Source organism: Stegostoma tigrinum, chromosome 43 (genome assembly GCF_030684315.1).
Source record: "Stegostoma tigrinum isolate sSteTig4 chromosome 43, sSteTig4.hap1, whole genome shotgun sequence".
NCBI lineage: Eukaryota > Metazoa > Chordata > Chondrichthyes > Orectolobiformes > Stegostomatidae > Stegostoma > Stegostoma tigrinum.
The window spans coordinates 13,986,492-14,007,411 of record NC_081396.1 but is presented as its reverse complement, the minus strand read 5'-3'; the positions used below and the strand labels follow the sequence as shown (position 1 = coordinate 14,007,411).

The 20,920-nt window shown below is 42.7% G+C and overlaps 1 protein-coding gene and 1 non-coding gene across 2 annotated transcripts in view; both read right to left on the bottom strand.

Moving 5' to 3' along the window:
• Positions 1 to 20,920, bottom strand: part of LOC132206754 (uncharacterized) — a 173,658-nt gene that overhangs the window by 112,029 nt on the left and 40,709 nt on the right. The gene's annotated exons all lie outside the window — the stretch shown is intronic.
• trnan-guu (transfer RNA asparagine (anticodon GUU)) lies at positions 16,826 to 16,899 on the bottom strand. The gene has a single exon. It is a non-coding gene; the product is annotated as a tRNA-Asn (tRNA).

Sequence of the window (20,920 nt, the reverse complement as noted above, 5' to 3'; positions counted from 1 at the left end):
TTTAAGACAGAGGTCGTTGGAAACAGTTATATCATTGTGATTAATTGCTAAAGTTGGCAGATGAAATCAAATATTCAATAGATCAATGCTACAAATTCTCCCTTAAGTTGTCAAGTACAAGCAGAGCTTTTAACCAGTACATAGACCATATGCCATCATCATAAACACACTGGGTAACAGGCATGCCATCAGAATAATTAATGCAGTGCACAATCTGCCCATAATTTTACTCCAATACTTCCATTACCACATTCAATCAAATGTATCCCACAAAGGAAGAACAAAAATGGGGTAACATTTTTGTACTGAGTAGTAATAGCTGGCATTTACAAAGCTTCCCAAGCCACACACATATCTCATTTGAGTTTAGATAGCTGAAAGGCACCTATGTGCCTTTCATTCCACAGGACATCTCAAACAGCCGTGCAGCCAATGAGTTAAAATTAAAGCGACAGGTAGAATTTAATATGTGCAACAGGGGTCTCAGTCCCCAGAACTGGAGAACAGACAGAAGTTCAGGCACCTCTACTGGGGAAACCTGCTGTATAAAGTGCCCATCAGGCAATGAAGTGGACACCATCGACACGCCCAAGGACGCTGTGAGTGGAAATATTGTCCTTGAGGGCTGCCAGCCAATGGGATCTTGGTAGCTCTCTACTGCCCATCAGCACCATTGGAAGAAGTGGCAGATGTTGGTGCTGCACCCACCCGAGTCCAAGTATCAACAAGGAAATCCCAGGCCAATGGGGAGTCAGGGTATGGTGATGGTTGGACTTGGTAGGGACAGTGGTTATCTGTGGTATCACTTCCTTATGCTGGTAATGTACATCAGGCACTGGGTGCGCTTGGACGAGGAATCTCCAGAGTCTGTTAGACTTGCTTTTTGGACACCCACATACCGACTCTCCGATGGAATTAATTATCCCTGGCCACTATGTTTCCTTTAACCAATATCTTCAAAGCAAACTAACCATCATGATCACACTGTTGTTAATGAGGAATTGTTGTCCATGACTTGGCTACATTACAACAACAACTACACTTCAAAAGTCATTAATTACCTGGAACATGCTATGAAACAGCCTGAGGTTGTGAAAGCAGCTATATAAATACATAGATTTATTCTTTAGCCACTGGTCCACTTGTTGTCGAGATGGGTACCAGTATCAGAAGCAAGGTAGCAGAAGATAAATATTTGAGGCCCATTGGTCAACTTCAATATTTAAACTTTGTAAGAAACCCTTAACAGAGGTCACAGATTTGACATAATCAACAAAATCTGCAGGGAGGGAATGTGAGGCGGTTGGTTTTCAACAAAGTTATTATGAACTAGAATTAACTGCCTTAATGTTTTAAATTTATTTTATTTATTTATTCACAGGGTATGGGCATCGCTGGTAGGACCAACAATTACTCCCCATCCCTAATTTCCCTGGAGAAGATGGTAGTGAGCTGCTTTCCTGAACATCACGGGTAGAGACACTCACAGAGCTACTGCGAAGGGAGTTCCGGGATTTTAACCCAGTGACAGTGAAGGAACGGAGATAAATTTCCAAGTCAGATTGGTGACAGGCTTGGAGGGGAACTTGCAGGTGGTGGTGTTCCCATATATCTGCTGCTCTTCTCCTTCTAGATATATAAGGTGCAACTTGGAAGGTGCAGTCTAAGGAGTCTTGGCAAGTTGCTGCAGGGCATCTTGTAGCAGGTACAAGCCACTGTCTCTGTGGCGATGGTGAAGGGAGTGAATGTTTGCAATGGTTGACGAGGTGCCAATCAAGTGGGGTGCTTTGTGCTGGATAGTGTCGAGCTTCCTGGGTGTTGTTGGAACCGCACCCATCCAGGCAAGTGGAGAATATTACTTTACTTTCCTGATTTATTGTTAGCTGATGGCATTGAGGATGTGGATTGTCTGCTCTAGAATACCCAGCCTCTGACTTGTGCTTGGAGCCATGGTATTTATTCATCCAGTTCAATTTCTAGTTACCAATAGTCACTAAGTTGTTGGTAGTGGGGGTTGAATGTGTCACTGTATATCAAGGGGAAAAACTTAGATTTTGTCTTGCCATTTATCAGCCCAAGTCTGAATGTTTTACTTGGTCTTGTTGCATTTGACCATGGACTGTTTCCATACCCAAGGAGTCACGAATGGTGCTGAACATTGTACAACCATTAGCGAACATCCCCACTTCTGACCATATGAGGGAGGGAAGGTGATTGATGAAGCAGCGGAAGATGGTTGGGTCTAGGATACTACCCCGAACGTAATGAAAGCTGATTTTATCATAACTGTCACTGGAATTGGGCAAACACACAAAAAGAATAAAACAGCAGGGCTCTGGGGTCAGAACAGCACATGTGGGTCTAATTACACAGCTCATATAAAGAGCCAGCAGTGCATGATGGGCTGAATAGCTTCCTGTTGTGCTGCATCATTCTATTCTATAGGTAAACCTGCTTCTGATATAAATTCTTAGTTTGTCCGCGTGTATGAATCAATTAATCTCTTAGACGAACATCTACCTTGTCGTTGCCCGGCACTGTGGGCCTTCACCTTTCACTGTGATTTTGTAATCTTCTTTAAAATCTACTTTATGATTGAAGATAAAGTTGTCTTCCCTATTTCCTGTCTGACACTTCACATGGAACATTTACAATCTTTAGCAACTGAGGTATCGTATCTTTCTACCAATTTTCCTTTGGCTCCAGTCCAGATTGTACAAGCTCAGCTAAGTTTACAGCTTTCCCCCCACTCTCAGCCTGCTCCAGGCAATTCATCACATCCAATACTGGGCTGCACAATTAAGTTACATTAGCAGTGGATATTCCCATTTGGTCTGAGTGAGACAACCAAGGAAAAGATGCATAGTGCACTGCCTCACAATCTTGTCAGAAATAACATGGTGCCCAACCCATCCATAGGGGATAATCGATGTACAGCAACAGCCTATTGGAGGCATGAGGTTTCCCTGTGATGAACCTTTGCTAATTGGCTGAAAAGGCCAATCCTTCAGAAGCAAGTTCGAGCACAGGAGGCACATGAACCTGCCAAGTGATGTTGTGGATTGCTATTTGTGCCAGGCTGTTGTAGCCACTGGTCATCATGGTGCTGTGTGCCAGCTCACACATCGTACCATTATCATCCTCTTCTTGTTTCAAGAGACAATGCAGCACTCACTTGGCCAGGGGCAGGGGCAGTAATCTGTAGGCCCCAGTGTCACACGTGGCCTCGGACCCCAGCCCAAGCACAGCAGGCTCCCCGCAACCCACACCCAGTTAATTAGCCCCTGATATACCTCAGTGTCCTGGGACCTGCCCTCAGTCCAGGCCAGCAGTATCAGCATGGACTTTCTGAACCAAGTGTGTGAAGTGGAGCTTGGACTTGTAACCTTCTGAATTAGAGTCAAAAGTGTTACAGACTGAGCCACAGCTAACAATAAGGCCAACAGCTGTCATTAATAAATTCTGCCTTAGCACCACACCTCTCAGTCATCAATCACTGAACGAATTATGTTGGAGGATTGGTTTACTAGCTCAATTAATGGGCTGAATTTTACAGTCCACATCTTCTAGACAGCATATTTTTGGCGGGAAGCAATTTCCAAAAGATATGTCAAGTGGCTAGTCCATTGCCTTCCCACCCATCCCAACCTGGTCCCCATCTTATTGGTGGAGGTTTGAGGGTGGGCAGGGTGGTCAGTGAGGACCCAATAGACTACCTGCTCTTAGACCTACTGAAGCCCTTCAGTGGCCAACTGTAACTTGACTCAGGCCCTCCATCCTTTCTATACTGGCCATCCAGGTCCCTTTGGAGAGGGAGCTCGCAATGTCCAACAATACTCTCAGTGCCTTTAGAGAGAGGTGGGCACTGCAGGGGAGATGCTGTTTTATCTCCCCCAAAAACTCCATTCTGCTTTTGTTCCTTCCCTTGCTCCCTACCTCCTCACTTGTTGATAGTTTGCATTTTCCTCAATGGCCTCGGCAATGTAAACATCTAAATGTAAACGTCTTTTACTAGTGGTGGTTACTGTTTAAAAAGGAAAACAAAACAAAAGTTAAAGTGATTTGGTGGTGGAAAAATCACTCAGCCGTGGGTGATAGTACTTCTGAGCATAAAAATATACACTGATCAGGAGTAGGGTCAGCAAGCTGTTTATCACCAGCTTTGGTGAAAAGGAAAGGAGGAAGAAGATTACTTCTTGTACCCTGTATGCAACAGAGGCCGTTTCCCCCTACTTTATGATCTTGTCCACCCAACCTGCTTCCTACATTCCCATCTGGCCTTCAAAATCCAACAAGTCCGCCCTCTCCCCACTTACACCGCTGACGGACTCATCGCCCAGGCTAGCCTCCCTGATCTCTCTCCATCCATAACTCTTTCAGAGAATGTCTCCAGTGTGAAAACAGGCCCTTCCGCCCAACATGTCCACACTGACCCTCAGAGCAACCCACCCAGACCCATCCCCAATAACACACCTAGTCTACACATCCCTGAACACTACGGGCAATTTAGTATGGCCAATCCACCAAGCCTGCACATCTTTGGACTGTAGGAGGAAACCGGAGCACCCAGAGGAAACCCACGCAGACACAGGGAGAATGTGCAAACTCCGCACAGACAGTCACCTGAGGGTGGAATCAAACATGGGTCCTTGGCGCTGTGAGGCAGCAGTGCTAACCACTGTGCCACTGTGCCACTCACTAAGGCCAACTCAGGATCTAACAACCCCGGGATCCCAGTTCGGTGGACAACAAACAGTTCTGCTGGGACTAGCATATCTACCAGGTCATTGTCCAGCAACTCCTGAGGAGTGAAAGCCCAATGCCACATTATACAGGCCCCTGGCAGTGGAATACAGTCACCGGACTGCCTCATTTCATGGTGGTCCATTCATGAATCATTTTCAGTATCCACGTTTTCCTATTGTTCACATTCTAATGCCCATTGAAACACGGAGTGACCATTCGATCCCGGTGTCTGACTGATTGGTACTTTAACATCATCTGTGTTAACTAGTTCAATATCTTTGAAAACTCTTACCTGACAGATAACCTCAGTCTTGAAAATATCACCTGCTGCAGCGTTTCGAAGGAGAAGCTTCCAGAATTCCACTGCCCTCGGTGCAACTGAAGAAAACAATGAAACCTCTTTCTCCCCTGTCACTGGTCTCTGTTGTCATTAGCGGATTTGTAACTAAGTTTCAATCCGCTTTGAGAGGATCGTGGCAACAAGGACCTCGCAGGAGATTGGCTGATAATTGCAACTCAAACAGATCCCAAGGAAAACACGGCATCTTTACTGAAAGATCTTTAAGGAGCCAGCCAGCCTAGAGTGTGACAGAGCTAAAGGGAAAACAGCGCAGACCATTCAAAATACAATCGCTTCTCATGATTGCAGAGTTCTTGTATCAGACGAATGAGCTTCAAGGGCTTGCAAAGGCTTTTGTCATTGCTGGCATACCTCAAATGGCAATAAGATAAGCTTCGAAAGTAGAAATCACCACTAACGCCTTCGATGTACATAAACACATAACGAAGTCTTGGTGCTCGACAGTCTTCATCTTGAAGATGAGAGTAATCCGGCCTATTTGTATATCAAGTGTAGTTCAAGACCTTCATTTTGATATTGTGTTTGACTTATTACAACATGATGAAAGACCATTCAACAGCGCATAATTCAGTAAAATTATGATTCCTATCAAAACTGTTGAGTCGGCAGGATCATATTACATTCATATATTGAGAGGCGCTGCCAGCATAAATGTTAAATAGGACACACTATTCAAAGAAAAAAAAATTGAGAAGTCGCTTTGGTGTGACCTCGAGCAGACTGTAGCTTGCCCTTGTAGCACTTAGTCTTTCAGTGTACAATCTGGCCTGCATTTCAGAACATCTCATTCAGTCATCAACTGATATTGGATTCTGACTCACAAATGATTTGAAAGTGTTTCAAAGTCTAAAAAGTGCTGCAGATACTAAATAATGAAAAGGAAGCTCGGGATTTATGCGCGCGTAAGTGCAACAATGTGCTGTAGCATTTGAATTTGCCGTTCCACTCAACAAAAAGTTAATAATATTGCAGAACTCCCATTTCCTTTAGGCAGTGGAACTGCTTTGGCATTGAAAAGATCAAGTTAAACATTTCTACAGATAAGTTTCAAGATATTTTTGCACAAGAATTGACTCTCCCAGGATTCAATATTTATGCTTTACATCATGATGTGCATTATGTAACAACAACATATCACTAGAATGGAACTGGAATAAAAAGGGGAATGTCAAACTAAAGACACGGTATTAGGAGATTTGCCTGCATGCTGTTTATTGACTGGAACAAGCATGATGGGCTGATTGGCCTCCACCTGTCAAGCCAAAGGCAGTGATTTTAGGAGGTTTGCCCTGGTCTTGCTCATTGACAGGCATAGTCATGGTGGGCTAACTCAACATTTATGATACAAATGGAGGCCAATGATTCCACATGTCTAAAAGTGTGGTCAGAAAGGTCAGCTTGAAAGAAGTAATTTGGATAATCGGAGATTTGGAGAGAGAATTCCAAAGCTTGCGTGCCAGAGAGCTGAAGGCACCAGTGGTTTGTTGATTGAAGGGAATTACACCCTTAATCTTGATATAGATACAGAACAAGTGCAGAAAGAGCTAAGTCGGGACACCATCAGATCACATGGAACTGTCAGGCTCCAGATAGCATCTCCTTCCTTCCCGCCAGCAAAACCTGTCGCTGTTCACACAGGAGAGTGTCAATCCCACATTACTACATGGTGGATCAAAGTGAAAGTGAGGCATAAGATGGCAGAAATGGAGGATTGGGCCATTATGGGAAGCTTGCAGGCTTAGATGAGGAAAGTGAAGTGGGGAAGACCAAGGCATTTAATGGATTTAAGTGCACAGACAAGAATTTTAAACTGGGGGCCTGGGAACCAAGTCAGGAAAAGCAGGTATGTTCAATGGGAGGTACCAGGAATGGGATAAATACAGGAAGCAGAAGTTTGGAAGCATACGACAGAGGGTAAAGGACAGGAGATCAGCTGCAGGGGCATAAGAGTCATCAAATCTGGAGATAAGGAGAGGGCTTCAGAGGCAGATAGCCTGAGGCAGCTGACATTACAGAGATATAAACAGAATAAATTACATTGTAGAGCCTGAACTACTCTAAAACTGAGCATTATTTGTGATTTAGTGATAATGGGAACTGCTGATGCTGTAGAATCCAAGATAACAAAGTGTGGAGCTGGATGAACACAGCAGGCCAAGCAGCATCTCAGGAGCACAAAAGCTGACGTTTCGGGCCTAGGCCCTTCATCAGAGATCTTTGATGGACTCTGAAGTCATGAAAGGTGCTACATGAATGCAAGTTCTGTCTTTCTTGAGGCCTCAAGGTTCAATTGGTTTATACTTTGTGTTTTGATCCCAACAGATGTCATTACTAGACAACCCTGACTGATCCAGACTGAAATCTGGCTTGCCAGATCATTTTTTGTTTTGTTTTTAACTAAGTGGTCTCTTGCTGAAGTAAAGTAAAATGTTGCAAATTTTATTTTAACAATAAAACAGGAGTTTACAATGCAAAAGAAATGAAGTTAAATGGGTAAATCAATCTACTTACACATAATACAAATTCAAGAGTTTTAAACACACTGTAAAAATAGAATCCTATCGTCCCAAAATACTCCTTTATAATATTAAACATATCCCTACAGTACTTAACAACACCCTTCTGCATTATTCAAACCAGAATCTCTTCCCAAATAACTTGGTAGGTTAAAATAACTGTGTCTCCAAGTCCAATACTGGAACCTCTGATAGATAATTCCTGGAACTGTCATACACCTGAGGTTAAGTAAACTCAGCTTCAAGTCCTCTTCACAGTTTTATCCCAACATTTCTGGAGTGGGACTCTCAGTACCTCCTTCCTCCAAGATAATCAAGTTTACTGTATTCCTTTCTCAGATGCATGGCTCTACACATGCATCTCCATGCAAGAAATGCCCAAAAATAAAGTAAAACTGAAATAAAAACCTCTTCCTTCTAAGCTATAGATCCCTTAAGCTGAAAGGAAACTGCCGGAGTCTCAAAATTTCGAATGAAAACCTTGAGGTACAATTATCTACAATGCCAGGTTGTAAAATAATAAAATAAAATAAGAACAAATCACACTGTCAAAGTAGCCCTCACAAACTGTTTTAAAGAAATCACCATGGCTACAGAAATACTTACAAGTTAATTATTAACTTCAAACACACAGAAGATCCACATGTTACTCACTTAAAGTTCAAAACCCAAACTAAAAAGAGATGATATTTTAAATATTAATCAGAAAGTTTATATCACACTTTGTTTCTTGTCTCTAAATGGCTTTCCTTTTGAATCTTATATTCCACCACAACTTAGATGTCTTTATGTAAACAGAAATAAATCTGCAAAAAAATATCGATTAACAGGAGCTTGTGATTGGAGGATTTGTGGTGCTGCAGAGATTCCCTGCAGCTTGAATATAAACAGCTATTAAATCCCTCGTGTCAGAGACAGCAGCCAAGTAAAATCAATGAACAACAAGTAAGGTCAATGATAAATGTGCACTGTATGCTTGGGCATGGATGAAGGCAATGAATCTTTTATCTTCAGGTTTAGTGCTGAAAAACAGTGTCAGAAACTTTCTCCCTCCTCACAAAACAGCTACAAAATGTTAATAGGCTCAGTACGACAAATTTTCTGGGGCAGGCTGGATAAATCAAAGACGTTTTATCTCTCCATCATTAATTACAAGTTTGCGACACTGTTTCAGCAAGTGAAGTGAAATTAATGGCAAGTTTCAAAAGTTCTCCTTTGCTATCAACCTCTTGCCTAGATTAGAGTGAATCCAAAATGGAACCACTGTTCAATAAAGAGAATGGGTGACTGGGGTCCCCTAGAATGGAACAAACAGCATCACAATTCACTCTGGGTCAGGTTTATCTGTCAAGTCAATGTCAGCTGTTAAGAATTGAACCCAATTCCCAGGGTGACTTTTCTAAGAGTGTGTTCTCTTAGAATCCACAGGATTAATGCCTGACTCGCTACATCCCATTTCAATACAGCCTGTTAGAGCTACACAGTCATAGAGATGTACAGCGTGGAAACAAAACCTTCGGTTCAACTTGTCCATGCTGACCAGAGATCCTAAATTAATCTAGTCCCGTTTGCAAACATTTGTCCCATATCCCTCTAAACCCCTCCTATTCATTTACGCATCCTGATGCCTTTTAAGTGTTGTAATTGTACCAGCCTCCACCACTTCCTCTGGCAGTTCACTCGATGCATGCATCACCCTCTGCATGAAAAGGTTGCTCCTTCGGTCCTTTTGAAATCTTTCCCCTCTCATCTTAAACCTATACCCTCTGAAACCTATAAACCTCTGTAAGATCAACCCTGTGCCACCAGCTTCTTTGGTCAAGCATTTGGTCACACCTTTATCTTCACCCATCATCCTCTTCAACTCAGCATCCAATTTTGTTTGCTTACGCCACTGCATAATGGAATACATCCACGTTTAAATTTGTGGTTGTGTTCCTGAAAATGGTGACAATAAATTAGACAACATTATAATTCTTACAGAGGACTCATCCAGCACAGTGGATTTAGTATCCGGTGCCAGGCAAACCACTGGCAACGTTCCGCAACATATTGCACACAAATGACCAAAAGGATTGCCTTTATGGCTATGACAATAAAGAGAAACAGAGAGCAGGAGGGAAAGTGGAGTTGAAATGTAAGATCAGCCTTGGTCACTATTCGGCAGGAATTCAGGTCCTAGGCGCAATATTGTCTACTCCTGCTCCTATTTATTGTGTTATTTTATCCCTGGGACTGGAAATTATGAGATGAATGATAATCTTTTGTGACCATTCTTCTCATATCTCTAAAATACAGTTTCTCATCTGATTTTCTTCATTTATAATAACTTATAGAACACTAAATCGAAAAAATTACATGGATATCATTTTATGTTGACATAAATTGAGAGCAACATATTGCATTTAGGTACAGCCTGCCTTTCATGTCGGACGACACCTCAAAGTGCTTCAAGGGAGTATGGGCAGCTAAAAACGGATGCTCAGCCAAAAACAGTGATATCGGGATAGGTGATCAAAAACTTAGTAAAGCAAGAGGGTGACTAACAAAAGTGACAGGCAAAGATATTTCGGGTCTTAAGAACTTAAGACTCAGGTAGCTGAAAACGTGGCCACCTGTGATGGAAGTTTGGGACTGTCAGGAGGCCAGGTTAAGAGGAGTGCAGAGAACTTAGAGGTTAATCGTGTTGGAGGATATTAGAAAGGGAAAAGGGAGAGAAAGGTCATGAAGTCATTTTAAAACAAAGACTATAATTTCATGTATTTTAGTTCTGTCTGACGGAAGAAGTGGTGACAGTATTCATAGGAGGATGTTGTTTTAGACTCAGTGACAGCGTGAAATACTAAAACGTATAGAGGATGTTTTATTCAGTGCAGACTGGATTTCTGTCACCCTGTCTCCGTCCCCAGCTATGATCAGCTTCACCAATTCCACCTTTCTCTTTCCCACTCCAATAAACCTTTGCATTTGTCTGAGAAAGCAATTAGAATCCAACACACAGGATAATCCGTGATAACGGGAACTGCAGATGCTGGAGAATCCAAAGATAATAAAATGTGAGGCTGGATGAACACAGCAGGCCCAGCAGCATCTCAGGAGCACAAAAGCTTCTGTGCTCCTGAGATGCTGCTGGGTCTGCTGTGTTCATCCAGCCTCACATTTTATTATCTTACACAGGATAATCCCTTGCTATTTGCAGCAGGTTTTGTCCATTTCTCAAAACACTTAAACAGCATCAAATTTTGGTTTCCACTCGTGTGAATATTGTTTGAAACACTGATATTAAATATTATTTCTCTATCACAAATCTTATTTTTAACGCCGACATTCATTTTTGCATCTCTGTTTGATGATGAGACAATACCGAGTATAAAGGGAGTGGGTGTTAAGGAACATGTGTTATGCAAATAATCAAGAAATGAAGTACAAAACATGATTACTGCTGAACAGTACAGAGCTGTGATGCTGAAGATATGCAACTTGTACCCATCAGGACAAATGCAAGAATACCACTTGTTGAATGATCATAACAATTTATACCACAGGAAGAAAAGGAGTGCTGATTGACTGGCAAGTCAACTCTGACTTGTCAAGATGCTGAAATGGAGACAGCAGTAGATAACAATAGGCTCCTTGAGCCTCTGAATAATTCAATAAAGGAATCTTTCATTTGCAGAAAATGTTTCCTTGCATGTGGATGTATGCTGCTTCTAGGAAGCATATTGAATCACATGAAGAGGTCGGCTGATTATCTTGTCTCCAGTAATGTACAAAGTCGGGTTGGATCTGAATTAGATCCAGCATTTCTTTGGGTTTTGTTTTGATTGATGTAAATTGTTATGGTTCTTTGAAATTTGTCATTCTCGCAGTTGCTGTGCTGAGTTTAACTGAAAGGAATGGCATCATGTCTCTCTGTTCAGCAGTATTAACAGGTATTATCCTGCTACCTTCAGATGAAAGAGTGGGAACTGCAGCGATTCTGGAAAAGGAAGAGAAAATTAATTTCTAATCATTGAAACAGCTCCAAAATTAACGATAATGAATTAAAACCTGAAAGAACTGAGGACGTTGCAAGTCAGAAACAAAAACAGAAATTACTGGAGCTGCTCAACAGGTCTGGCATATCTGAGGATCGGTCACTACACCCAAAATGGGATTTCTCTCCACAGATGTTGCCAGACCTGCTGAGCTTTTCCAGCAATTTCTGATTGTGTTTCCAAAATTAAGGAGCATGTTCTCAGTTGAATTGCAAAACAATATTGAAGGTGGTATTCTTCCTAATTTGATTATTCATGAGGGTGTCTTCAAAATTCAAATGATAAGCTCACCACTCCAGACCATGTGGTTAAATGGCTCCAGTGTACAATTGTGCCAAAGGTGCAGGTTTAATTGCTGCAGCTCTTATCAGGGCTCTCAGGGTCTATCTTTTTGTCTTGCCCTTCAACTGTAACATGGGGTAAGAAATGATGAGCAACTTTTGGTGAATGAAGATGCTGCTTCGAGAGACGACCGTGCATGTCATCGTGTTGTATTCACCAAGTGTCATAACCTGCTGCGGACCATTTTCCTTCACATGCATTTGAACTGGTATTGCTTTGAATTGGCTTGTTATTGCAAATGGAAGCACTGATTAAATATTTAAAAGTTTTAACAACGTCATTTTACATCCCACCACCCTGCCTCCATAGGCAGGTTTGGGACCCAATTTTAACTTTATGAAAGTGGATGCTTTTTGACTGGCTAAAATTGGGCCCATAAATGTGCTATAAATCAAGTGGGAGGTGTTGGCCTGTTGGTATTATCGCTAGACTGTTAATCCAGAGACCTAGGTAATGTTTTGGAGACCTGGGCATTGCAGATGGTGGAATTTGAATGGAATGAGAAAAAAAATCTGGTGTTCAGGGTCTAATAGTGACCATGAAACTGTTGGGAAGAAACCACCTGGTTCACTAATCTCTTTTAGGGAAAAGAAACTGCTACTCTGGCCTGCATGTGACTCCAGACCCACACAATATTGCTGACTTTCAACTGCCCTCTCGGCAGTAAATGCTGGCTAGCCAGTGCGGTGAAATTTTAAAAAGTAACAGTGCAATTTTATACATTCTAATAGGGTCATTCCCCATCAACACAAGTTTCGCAGAGCAATTGCTGAATGTGGGCCAGATATTCAATGTTGCTGACATTGGGTCAAATTGTACTATAGTGCAGCCAAATCCTCGGAAAGCTTGTAACTAGTTTATCCAAGGCAATTGTGTTCAGAGTGAAATTCAGCTTGGATCAGATATTCTGTCCAAAGCCAGATTGCCAATTTACAATCATTTATTAAATCAGGGTATTTCACAATTTGTTCTGAAATACAATGTGAAGCATATTGAATAGGTCTACTTTTCGGCACATCGATCTGGCGCTTACAGTGCACAGATGTCCCTCAGTGAAGCTGCAGATCGCTCATAATACTAAAGGGAACTTTAGTCGCACAGAACAAATGACTGGGGGCCTGGTGGGAGTTTAACTTTTTTTCCATGTTCATGGATTGTGGGTGTTCCTGGCATGTATTGCACATCCCAAGTTTCCTTGGGCTCGATGGCTTGCTAGGCCATTTGAGAGATAGCAAGAATTGCAGATGCTGCAGTCAGAGACAACACAGTATGAAGCTGGAGGGACACAGCAGGCCAGGCAGCGTCAGAGGAGCAGGAAAGTTGATGCTTCAAATTGGGACCCTTCCTCATAAATGTCCATTTCTGAGGAAGGGTCCTGACTTGAAACGTCAACTTCCCTGCTTCACTGATGCTGCGTAGCCTGCTGTGGACTATTTCAGAGGCAAGTTATGAGTCAACTACACTGTGGCATGTATGGAGTCACATAAAGACAGACTAGACTCGAGAACAAGGGCAGAATTCCTTCCCTAAAGTGCATTCATGAATCAGGGCTTTCATGACAATCAATATAGCATCACAACTTCAATTCCAGATTTTTACTGATGAAATTTATTCATTGAGCAAATTTAAATTTCACCAAATACCATTGTATGATTTGAGCCTATACTCCTTGGGCATGAATCTGGGCGTCTGGATTAGGTAAAGTCACCAGACCCCAGAGCAGCTGAAGGCTGGTTTCTCATTAGAGAAAGATGACTGGTGCTGGTTTACCCTGAGGGTCACCCCACCTCAGCTGAGGAGCAAGGTTGAGAAGGTCAGACTTTCAATGTGACCTCAGCCAAGGTGGGGATTGAACCTGAGCTGTTGGCATCACTCTGCATTGGCAAACTAGCCATCCAGCCAACTGAGCTAACTAACCCCTAATATTAGCTCCGAACAACATTATCATTTAACTAACACCTCCCCTTAAAGAAGAACCAAAAGAACTGCAGATGCTGGAAATCAGAAACTAAAACGGAAATTGTTGGAAAAGCTCAGTGTGTCTGGCAGCAGCTGTAGGGAGAAATCAGAGTTAACGTTTCGGGTCCAGTGGCCCTTCCTCAGAAGGGTCATTTGGAGTTAGCTGGTCAAAGCTGGTCAGCCATGGTGGGCTGAAGGGCCTGTTTCGATGCTGTATGACTCTTTAACTTGATAGAAACATGCAAGACCCTGAGGGGGCTTGACATGATTGATGTGGAGAGGATGTTTCTTCTTGTGGAAGAACCTAGAATAAGGGGTCACTGTTCAAAATTAAGGGGTTGCCGATTTATGTCAGAGCTGAGGTTAAAGTAGCATTCCTGTCTCTGAAATTAAAGATTGTTGACTCAAATCCCACTTCAGATTGACAGTGTAATCTCAGCTGATACTGATGTAGTGCTGCACTGTTGGAGGGGCCATCTTTTAATGAAAGTAACTAGCCAGGCTCTCCTGTAACCCTGAACGATGTAAGAAAATCCAATGACATTATTCAAAGGACCCTCTCCCAGACATCCTGGCCTGCTGATGTTTATCTCACCCAACACCACAAAAATAGATTATCTGGCCATTACTTCTTTGTCTTTTCTCCCCCTTCAGAGGTTGTTATGTGCAAACCGTAAAAACCCGACAGAGTGGAAGTCAGTCATTCGGCCAATCAAGACAACACAGACCCACTGAACAGCATCACCCAGACCCACCCCATCCCTGCATTTCCCATGGCTAAACCACCTAGCCTGCACGTCTTTGGGCAATTTAGCATGGCCAGTCGACCTAAGCTGCACATCTTTGGACAGTGACAGTAAACCAGAACACCCAGAGGAAACCCATGTAAATATGAGGAGAATGTGCAATATTCACCCAAGGCTGGGATCAAATCCAGGTCCCTAGTGCTGTGGCTGCTAACCACTGAGCTACCATGCCACCCGAAATCAGTGGGGGGTTATGTTTCAAAAAGCCCTTCACTGGCTTTGAAGTGCTTTGGGATATTGCCATGTGTATAATGCTATGTAAATGCAGTTCTCCTGTTGCAGTTCTGCTGAAACAATAAAAATGACCATTGAGCAGTTTTCATAACTTCCACCTTCCTACTCCACGCGGGCTCTGGTTGCAAACTGCTTCTGGACTCGTTTGCAAGTCGATTTGTACACAAGTCCTGGCACAATGCAGAGCAATATAAAATAGCTGCTCATAAATATGGGAAACATTTGTATGTCAGGTATTAAAATGACACACTTGTATGGGATCATGTTCATCAGTACATGTATTTGTAAGACATGTCCCTAATCCAGGACCCCGTCTACTTTCAAAGTAAATGATGTCTCCAATTTAGATTGCAAATATTTCCAGAAATCCATGCACCCCAAACCTCCCAAAAAAAGACTTAAAGCAGTGGCAATACTCCTGAGTTGGAGCGATGCTTAAACAGTTTGCAGTATACAATCTGAGATCTAGAATTTATGGGATCTTTACAGATCTGAATGAGTCTCTCCCAGTCTCAGAAAGGCATTCCAGTGTCATCAACATTACAGTGTGCCCCTGAAAAAGCTGCTGGGAAAAACAGTGGGAAACTTACTTACACATACGAACACACAAATACAGGCACACTCAGATAGGGGCACATGCACACACAGATATAGGCTCAAACTCAGATACAGACACACACACACACACACACACACACACACACACACACACATTACATACACAGAGATAATGGGAACTGCGGATGCTGGAGAATCCAAGATAACAAAGTGTGGAACTCAATGAACACAGCAGGCCCAGCAGCATCTTAGGAGCAGCAAAGCTGACATTTCAGGCCTGGACTCTTCATCTGAAAAAACACAGCTACACACAGATACAGGCATGCATACAAATACAGGCATGCACACAGATGCAGACACACATACTCACAGATACTGGCACATACACACACACACACACAGATACAGACACACACACATTCACACAATGAATCAATCAACCAATCCAGGCTTCTATGAAGAGCCAAACACTACTGCCGTACAATTAAAAACTACTGTAACAACAGTTAAATTTTTAGTTAGGTAAGTGGTGATCAATTTTCAGAGATCTGCAGAAACATTTCAGGCTGTCCATTACATTGCATTTCAGGGGCTCCATGGATTTCTCAAGGGTCGAAAGGGACAGTACAGCTCTGTTAGGGTGTGTGTTTACTAAATGGTTTGCTGGATAAGCTACACTCTGTGGAAAAATATAACTTGTCTGTGGCTGCAAGAATTCATTTACAGCCCTGTTTACAAAGTCACTGCATCCTGATCACGAGTCAGGGAGCCCAGTCGAAAAACAGATTTCTGCTGCAGACTTTCTTCAACCAGTTTATAGTTTGGGCACTTCTAGGCAACCCGCCCAAGTAATGGACTGATCAGTTGAATGCTGTCTCTCGAAACATCATCAAAACAGACAGCCTGAACCTAGCTGTCTACTTTACTTTCTGTAAAAGACATCATGTTGATACATATTTTTAATGCCATATATATGGGAAGCTTGGCTTGCAAGGTGTCTGTACTGGGTATTTAACAATTCTCTAGATTTGTCAACTTCTTTGTTGTCAAACATGTCCAGGTTTGGAATTGGGAATGAAGTTACAGTTATGGGGATCCTATACTTGAGGCCTAAAGCATCCCTATTACAGTCCTGTGACATTTCCCCAGACCATATTTATCATCTCTGTGAAAACTATTGATTTTGTACCAAGAGTTAAATTATGGGTAGTCTCATCTATTTGTCTTCTGTCAAATGGGAACTGAATTCTTAACTGTTATGGCAAACGTCCCTGGGTGGGCTCGAACCACCAACCTTTCGGTTAACAGCCGAACGCGCTAACCGATTGCACCACAGAGATCTTAACTGTTATGTCCCAGTAAACACTGAAATTGGTGTGCTAATAACTAACTGCTATTATTTCCAGGCCCTCTAGAACATTCTGTCAGTGAATAAAAAGGGACACATGAGAAGTGTGATTGTTATAATGTGCTTACTCCCATCAGGGGGCCAGCTCATACTCATTTAACAACATGCACGTGCCATACACATCAGAAACACAGCAGCCACCCTCCTGTTCTGGAATGGATTTTAACCCAGGTGCCAAAGGTTTAAGGGCAAGCCACCCAAAGAGTTCCTGTGCCGTTTTTAATCTCAGTTTACAAAATGACATTCTCCCCTGCACTCTGACATTTTGTTAAAAATACACATATTTATGTCACAAGTGTGTACACATCACTGACAAGCATTGGCTGATACATTAGGCTTATCCTACACTCAAGATGCCTGAGGATACCTTACAGCCACATCATTTCATGGTGAAAGAATCAGGACTAATGGGGGATTTGGAAAGTGGAGCGGGGGTGGGGGTGGAAGAAGCACTGGAAAATATCTGGCTTCATCCTTTTCCCCACCCCGGGCAACAATCAAGATGCAGGGGCAGTCAAGAGGCGTTAGTGTCCGCATATTATGGGGTGGCGCAATTGTTGTGATTAATTCAGGAAACTACCAGAATATGACATGTACCAGAGCGCCACCATACTTTAATGACTCCATTTACATTTTTGCAAAGGAAGGCACGGATTGCAAAGGATCATTTAAGCAATGCTGAGATGTGTTTACATTAAGAGATACAAATGAAAACAGGGCCATATTTTTCAATCTAGTGGGATGTCTGTCTTTTTTTCAATTCACTTGTAGGATGTGGGCAAGGCTGGCTGGACCAGCATTTATTGCCTGACCCCAGTTGCCTTTGAGAAGGTGATGGTGAGCTGCCTTCTTGAATCACTGCAGTCCATGCGCTGCATATAGAACCACAATGCCCTTAGAAAGAGAATTCCTGTTACAGTGAGAAAATGGCAGTATATTTCAAAATCAGGACAGTGGGTGGCTTGGAGGGGAACTTGAAGGTGGTGGTGCTCCCATGTATCTGCTGCCCTTGTTCTTCTAAATGGAAGTGGTCATGGGTTTGGAAGGTGCTGTCTGAAGATTTCTGGTGAATTTCTGCAGTAAATCTTGTAGATAGTACACACTACTGCTACTGAGCGGCAATGTGGAGGTAATGGATGATTGTAAATGTGGTGTCCATCCAGAGGCTGCTTTGTCCTGGATAGAATCAAGCTTCCCAGGTGTCGTTGCAGCTGTACCCATCCAGGCAAGCAGGAAGTATTCCACAATACTCCTGACCTGCACCCTATAGATGGTGGACACGCCTTGGGGAGTTAGGAGGTGAGTTACGTGCCACAGTATTTCGAGCTTCTGACCTGCTCTTATAGCCACTGTATTTAGTGACAAGTTCAACTGAGTCAATGATAACCCCAAGGATATTGATATTGAGGTATTCAGTGATGGTAATCTAAATGACCAGCTCCTACTGGGCTTCAGAAAGCAGTGGCAAAATCCCAGCCTTCAGTATTGAGAAAGCTTGTATTATCTCGCTCCTTTCAATTACAAACTTCACACAAGGCCCTCTGGGAGTAGAAACGTGAGCTAAAGGTCAGCATTCAGCTTTCTTGACAGGTCTATGCAATTGCGAGCAGGAATTAACATTTTGATGCTTTTGCTGTCAAGGTGAGCTTATGCAAATGATCTTTGGTTACCCCGCCCCCCCAGTCAGTGTTCAATTAGCCGATCTCAGTCAGAATGACATTATTTTGTGTAAATGGAGTTTGAGGGTAAGTGCGGTCATGATCCAACCGAGCAGTGGAGTAGGCTTGATGACCTCCACTTTTTTCCTGCGTTAGCTCTGGCTCAGTTGATAGCCCTCACACTTTGGGAAGGTCCCCGTACAGTACTGAGGAAGAGCTGTACTGTCAGAAGTGCTGGATTCTGCAGAGAGCAAAGCCAGGGGGGAAAAAGCCATGCCAACATTAAAGACAAAACTGATCTTTTCCATTTTATTGGAATTTTCTTTGCTCATCCCTAACAGAAAGTTGAAGATTCAAAATAAGCATTTATTGACTGCAGTGCCATGGAAACAGGGGGTCATGTGATGAAACCTCCAGGAATACATCCAATCAGTGTTGGCAATCTGGTGGTGAGGTAGGTCGGGGGTAGGGGCGTCACTGAGATCTCCAACAGCTTGTGTCCTGACTGAATGTTACCAGGATATAGCTATCAAGGAAGAAGATCAAGCTTAACTGAGAGATACCACAAGTGATTATCTTCCCTGGCTTCATTCTGATGCTAACCAAGCTGATTCCACGAAACATTGGAGTCGGAAACAGAACAAGATAAACCCCTCCCACTTCATACCTCCCCCACCCCGCTCCCTTGGTGGATGACTCCAGTTTGATATCCCAGTCATAACTGTAATTAATAGGTGAAATTACAGACACCCAAGGCACAAGTAGCATCAGCGACATATCTGAAATAAAGATAAAAATGTAACAAAAATGAAAATAATGCAAAAAGTATACAGCTGAAGAGAAAAGAAAGATTTTCATTTTGCTTTTAAAATCCGCTTTAAAAATTAAGTAATTTATCAGGTTGTCCAATCCAAGTTGAAAATCACCAAACCATCAAATGCCTGTTAATATTCAGACCTAGAAGAGGATATGACATAGTATTTACAGCATTGAAACAGGCCATTTGGCCCAACCAGCAGCTGTCAGCTTTTATGCTTCATATTGACCCTCTTTCCGTCCCTCTTCATCTTATCCCATTAAATCATCCTGCCCCTTGATGCTATTTGCCTCAATCACTGTTTGTGTTGGAGAGTTCCACATTCAAAGCGATACTACATTGAAAGGTTTCCCTCCTGTCAGTGCTGCTTCCCACCCATTGTTTCTGTGCTGTCTATACACAGAAAGGCAGTGATTAACTGATGCCTTGTCGACATTACACAAGAAACCACACCAAGTTAAGGGATATGGAGCAACTGGTCTGCTGGATTATCCCATCTATTCTCAAGGTTACAACATGGGATTCATTTGTACAGTACTTACCTGAAAAAAACAACTTACATATATGTAGTTCCTTCCATGACTTCAGGAATTTTTTTTATTCACTCATGGGGTATTGATGTCGCTGGCTAAGCCTGTACTTATGGATCATCCCACTTGCTCAGAGGGCAGTTATAAGGCAATCACATTGCTGTGGGCCTGGAGTCACATGTAGAACAGACCCAGTAGGGGCAACAGTTTCCTTATCCAAAGGATACTGTTTTCGTGGACCAGATAGGCTTTTCCAACAATCAACAACAGTTTCATGGTCAGCATTCGACTCTTCAGTCCAGACTTTTTCAAGTTCCACCGTTGACCATGATGGGATCTAAACCTGGATCCCCAGAACATTACCTGGGTCTCTGAATTAATAGTTTCACAGTAATATCATTAGAACATCAGCTTCCACTTTACAGCTAATGAGGTACTTGTGAAGTGCAGCCATTGTTGTAAAAATGTGTTAGCCAGTTTATGCGTAGGAAGGTTCCATGAACTACAAGCAGTTAATAACTGGAAATTGTGTTTTTAGCGTAGGGCAAATATTTGTGAGATTCCGCTTGCCTTGCTTTGAAATGGCACCACGGGAATCTTTAACATCTATCTGAACGGGCAAGTTGCGTATCGGTATAAAGTCTTGTTTGAAAGATGGCACCTCAGACGGTGTGGCAGTCCCTGAGTGTAGCACTGGAGTGTCAGCAGGGGTTTTATGCTCAAGTTTCTGGAGTAGGGTTTGAATGCACAACATGCTGGCTCAGAACACAGAATGCACCCAACTGATGCTGTCAGGAGATCTTTGCTGCTGTTTGAACAGGCTATTGACACTCACCCTCCAAGCTCATTTCTGTGAACATTGGTGGCACCCTGATATAAGTCAAAGAATAGCATTGTTAGAGATCCCTCAATTCAAAGCCTAAGTCTACTCATGAACTTGTGCTTTGA